Consider the following 6,002-nt stretch of genomic DNA (forward strand, 5'->3'; position numbering starts at 1 on the left):
GGTTTCCAGTAATTTCTCCCTCTTCTTGTCCTTTTGGATCTAGGAATGGAAACAGCTCTATTGCTGACAGTCTGGGTCCTCCTACACCCCATATACTTCGTCCCTTTGATTATCCTAACTTGTCATTTCTTCCTTCTTGGAATCCTGATACAGCCAATAAACATATTAAAATATGCCCAATCTCATTAATAGCCAGAAAAAAATACAAACTAAAACCATTATTAGAGGTGATTTAAACCCTACCAGATAGGGAATAATTAGAGATATTAGCAAGGATATAGAGAAGACAATATAGTTATACATTATTGGTAAGTGTATAAATTGATAGAACTATTTTGGAAAAACAATTTAACATTATATAGCAAAGTTGAAGATGCACCAGCCTATAATCCAGTAATTTTGCACCAGGTTCAAGAATATGTTTATAGGAGGAGTTTTTGTAATAGCAAAACATTGGAGTCAAAATAGATATCAATAGATAGTATCATATTCATACAATGGAATACTATATAGCAGTTAAAATGAATAAATTCCAGCTACAAAAAGAACCAAAAAGCATGGATGAATTCAGGAACACAATAGGGAGCAGAAAAATCAACTTATGGAGGAAGGTAACACGTGGGCAAAGTTTTGAAGAAAGTGAGAAAAGGACCCATGTGTCTACCTCAGGGAAGAGCATTCCAGAGAGAAGAAACAGCAAGTGCAAAGGTGATGAAGTGTTTCTGTGTCTGGTGTTTTGAGGAATAGTAAGGGACCCAGGATACTGAAAACACAGTTAAGAGGAATATAAGGAGATCAGAGAGGTAAGGGGTAGAATAAATTGTTTCAGGCCTTGTAGGCCATTGTATGGACCCTGTTTTTAGTCTGAATAACATTCAAGCTCACTGAAGATATTTGAGAAGAGTGACATGATCTGATTTGTTTTGTTAGATAATCACTCTGGAAGCTGGAACGAGAACGGACTGAGAAAGGGCAGTGGAGGACTCGTTAGGAGGCTGTGGCAATACTTGAGGTGAGAGTGGATGACGGCATTGGTAGCAATAGAGGTGGTGGAACTGGTTACTATCTGTTTTATACATATATATAATTTTTTTTTTGATGAAGATTAGCCGTGAGCTAACACTTGCTGCCAATTCTCCTCTTTTTGCTGAGGAAGACTGGCCCTGAGCCAACATCCATGCCCATCTTCCACTACTTTATATGTGGGATGCCTACCACAGCATGGCTTGCCAAGCGGTGCCATGTCCATACCTGGGAACCAAACCAGCGAACCCCATGCCTCCGAAGCGGAACGTGCGAGCTTAACCGCTGAGCCACTGGGCCGGCCCCACTATCTGTTATATTTTGAAGCTAGATTAGACAAAATTTGCTGACACTGGATGTAGGCATTTAGAGGAAGAGAGGAGTCCATGATGACTCTAAACATTTTAGGCTTGCAGACCTGGAAGAAGGATAGAGCCGCGGCTAAGTGAGATAAGGAAGACTAGGAGGAGCGGGTTTGGAAAAGAAAAGAGAAGTTCAGGTTTGATCACGTTGAGTTTGAGAATCTTACCATACATTCAAGTGGAGGTATTCGGTAGATATTTGAATATAAGAGTCTGGAGTTCAGGGGATGCGATTTCAGTATTCATCTATGCACAGTTCAGAACTCTCCAAAATAAAACTTTAATTAATATGTTCCCTTTGGGGGAGGCCAAGGCGTTCTCTTGGCTGCAGAGATCTGCGCTTGCCGTTGACCTGCCACACTTGTTAATCATTGCTGAGGCAGCAATCCAGAGCATCTGGTGATTGATTAGACAGCCTCCGTGGCATTATTTATATTACCTGGCAGAGCAAACAGATGCTCTAGCAAGTTTCCTAGCTTTATGAATGACAACAGCAGAGCATTTGTCCCTTTTCCCCCTATTGATGGATGTAGCTAATGCTAACAGCACATTTAAGGGACTACAAATAGAGCAGGCAAGTTCTCAAGAATTGCATTCTCATCTGCCAGTGGAAACTGAATGAGGCAGAACACGAGTCTCTGCTGTAACGTATGATTTTGCAATCACATAGTACTTTGTCTTTGCTAAGGAATTTACAATCCAATGTAATTTATATAGATTTTCTGAGGTTGTTCCAATATCACTTTCCTTGTTTTACCTCAATTGGCAATTTGAAAACTGGAGAGAGGAGCACTTTTTTTTTTCCAGAATAAGCATCAGAAATTTTTTGGAATATCTTCTATTCCACCTCACAAACTTGAAGTCGTTAGCCTGTAATTCTAAGACTTCCTTTGAATTTCTGTCAGTGAATAATAGAACCGAAAAGTCTTAGCATTGTACGTAATTTTACTAAGATACCTACATTATCAAGGTCATTGGGATAGAGGGCTTTGCTGAAGCAATATGACATTTCATTTCACTCAGAGGAAGTTGTGTTTGGTTCCAGGGGCGAAGAGTTTTATTCCAACTGTGATGTATGTCTGGAAAACTAGAGGAGACAGAGTGGGCGCTGAAGGCAGTGAAGAAGCAGAAAGCTGACTATTTTCTGTTCTTCACACACACATTCAGCCCTTTCCATACTAGCTTCACATCTCTCCCTACTGGGAGGCCTTCTATCCCTCAGGTTTTGAATCTTAGAGACTGAGGCTCCCCGAGCTGAGGCTTCCTCAGAGGTAGAGCGTAGATCTACCTTAGCATGAGGGATTTATCCACGGCAAGAGGACACCACCAGGTAGGGAGATTCTACACACAATAAAAATTTTCCCATATCTGTGAGACTCTCCCTAAGCAAAGAAGTCAATGTTGCAGGACACCGTGGGGAAGGGTATACAGCTGGCCTAAGCAGGCCATCTACAGCGTGTTTTCACAAGTGTGAAGCTGGGCGATTACTTAATGAGGCCCTTGGTAGTAGTAGGAATGATTCAGTATTTGGAGGAGCCAAGACTCAATTTTGGAAGCCATGAAGGCATTTTGGGGCACAGCAGCATTATGGTCCAGCTGTGACTGGAAGTCTTCAGGCCCTGGGGATGGACGATGGTTCACCCGTCTTGAAAATCATTTTACAGTTTTTCTAAAAAGAGCTTTCTTGAGATATAATTCACATACCATAAAATTCATTCATTTAAAATGAAAATTCAATGGCTTTTAGTAGTCACAGAATTGTGATTTTAATCATTTAGTACAGAAACTTTAATTGTAAACTGCTTGAAACCAGCTGTGCTGAGGGGTGGCAGGAGAGAGGGGAACAGAGCAACACCTGTCAGCTGCACTCTCCTATTTCATACTGTATTCTGCCCATCATCTGGCCTCTGCTTCCATGGGATCTGTGCCCACCTCTTTGTAATCTTTCTCCAGGGCTGCCAGGTCCCCCAGGACCTCAGAGAAGTCTGCTTCCTCCATGACTTCCCCCATGTATCAGGGCACGAATGTTCACCTTGCATAGGTGAGATTGAACTTATGGTCCAGGCGTGCCCAGGCCTTGGTGAGGGCAGTGCTGTTGCCCAGCATACACATGGCCCACTGAATATTGCTCATGTTTCCCCCAGGGATGACAGCTGGGGGGCTGGTAGTTGATGCCCACCTTAAATCCACTTGAGCTCCAATTCACAAACTGGATGGTGTGCTTGGTCTCGATGGTGGGGACAGCCGCGTTGACATCTTCAGGACGGGTCCCCCCATACAACATGCAGCAGGCATGTACTTCCCATGGCAAGGGTCATACTTGACCATCTGGTTTGCTAGCTAGAAGTAGGCATTGGTGGTCTTGGCCGCTGACAGCTGCTTGTAGTAGACAGTCTTGGTTGAGATGACCAGGCATAGGTAGCCAGGGGGAAGTAGATGTGGGGGTAGGGACCAGGTTGGTTGGGAATTCCATCAAGTCCACTTTCAGGGCCCCATCAAATCGATGGGAGGTGTTGATGGTGGACATGATCTGCCCAATCCCACAACTGAGGTCAGTGTACATGGGCCATTGGACAACCAGGTTGTGCCCACATATGTCGTAGGTGGCTTCCTTATCTACCATGAAGGCACAGTCATAATTTTATGTATTGTGTGAGTGGTCAGGATGGAGTTGTAGGGGGTCCACTATGGCTTTAGAAACATGGGAGACTGGGTAAATGGCAAATTTGAGCTTAGATTTTGTGCCACATTCTACCAAGTGCTGCTTCATGAGCAGAGACACAAACCCAGAGCTGGTGCTGCACTGAAGCTGTGGAAGATGAGGAAGCCTCACAGCCCCATGCAGAAATCTGCCAGTTTTTGGATCCGGTCCAGGACTAGGTCAATGATCTCCTTGCCGATGATGTAATGGCCTTTGGCCTAATTATTGGCTGTATATTTCTTCCCGGTGACCATCTACTCTGAGTAGAAGAGCTGCCTATATGTCCCGTGTGCACTCTATTGACTGCGGTGGCTCCAGGTCCACAGACCCTGCTTTGGGCATGTGCTGGCTAGCCCCAATCTCCCCGAAGAATGTCTTGAAGGAGTCATCCCCACCAGCAGTGGTTTTGTCACTCGGCATTTGACCATTGGGCTAAATTCCAAGTTCAAGGCAGTACAATTCCCAGGAGGCATTACCAATCTGGACTTCTACCTACCACACGTGGACAAACTTGCACTGGCGCATAGCGGTCACCACCTGACTGTGCACTGTGCTCCCACCTTCTCTTAGTCTAAAGCCAAGTGCCCAACTTTGTTGTTTATTTTTTGGTTGAACCTGATTTTAATTTACTCTTATTTCTTAAAATGGCAATAGATTAACAAAATATGCAAATGATTTTGAATAACACTATATATGTTTATTTTTTGCCTCCTAAAGTGCTCATGTTAAAAAATAGCTAAACAATTTCATGATTTCCTGTTCTCTGGTTAGAGAATAGTGACTCTGTCAGCGGAGAGGACATAGATACTGTCAGTATCTGACACATGACGTTCCAGAAATTTTCAAATACCTAGAAGCTTGGCATGATGCAGAAAAAAAATTGGATGACTAGCAGGATATTAAATTATTCTTCTTGAAAACAGAGCCATCATTCACTGAATAGCTCCTCTTTTATGAGTGCACAAATCCATGCAAATTTTTACTAAGTTTTACCACCAGATGTCAGCCATTCACTGTGTTGGTTGTAACTCTCTGAAGAAATCTTTATGAGGAATGTACGTATGTGGCTCCTTCATCTATCCTTCCCTCTGTCTCTCTTTCACTCCTTCCCGCTGTGACTGCCTACCAATCAATCATCTATTGATCTATCATCTATTTATTTACTTATAATGCACATATCAATTCTAATCTATCTAAATAATAATAGGGATATACTAGGTATTTTAAGGCAAATACAATAAAGAGTTTAAATATTTACATATAGAAATATGAAAATGAAACTAAAATGTTTTCTAAACTTTGGTCTGGAATTCACGCTCTTTTCAGCTTATGAACTTCCCGACCAGTGTAATATTTTGCCACCTTTGTTTTATAACATACTTACAACTGTCACCCAGAACCTTTGAATTTTGGAAATTTTATTAGATTCTTGATACTCTGGAATTATATTCTTACTGGAAGAGTATCAATACTTGATTTTAAGAAAGGCTCTAAGGTGATTAAAAAACTAATTAATCGTTGGAAAACTTTGCAAAGAGAATTTTTCCCTACCAACAACTTGTTTTATTTTTTTTCTATCAAATGCCTTCTTGAGCATTAACACATACCTTTTATGATCCCTCACTCCAAACTTTGCCTGTCTCTACTTCCATCACTGAGCTTAACACAGTAAATTTATGCTTTCTTTTCCCTCTAGACTGTGAGCTACTCGGGTTTAGGAGCTTAGCAAGTATCTATTGATGAATGAATTTTATTCCCTAAACATGGACTGTACCCAGATGATAGAGGATTTTTGGTTGCCTACTCAGCAACCATTTTCTTCTATCTTTCCTTCCCACCCAAGTTTTGCTTAGGTATCTAGCACTTCTCTTGTGGAGCAATGGGACTTCGGGGAAGTTGATTCCACTCAAGCTTCA

At 42.0% G+C, this 6,002-nt stretch overlaps 1 pseudogene; it reads right to left on the reverse strand.

The window, feature by feature from the left end:
- Positions 1-3,281: 3,281 nt before the first annotated feature.
- LOC103555849 (tubulin alpha-3 chain pseudogene) lies at positions 3,282-4,638 on the reverse strand (annotated as a pseudogene).
- Between the last annotated feature and the right edge of the window lie 1,364 nt (positions 4,639-6,002).

The sequence above is a fragment of the Equus przewalskii genome, chromosome 13 (assembly GCF_037783145.1).
Source record: "Equus przewalskii isolate Varuska chromosome 13, EquPr2, whole genome shotgun sequence".
Taxonomy (NCBI): Eukaryota; Metazoa; Chordata; class Mammalia; order Perissodactyla; family Equidae; genus Equus; species Equus przewalskii.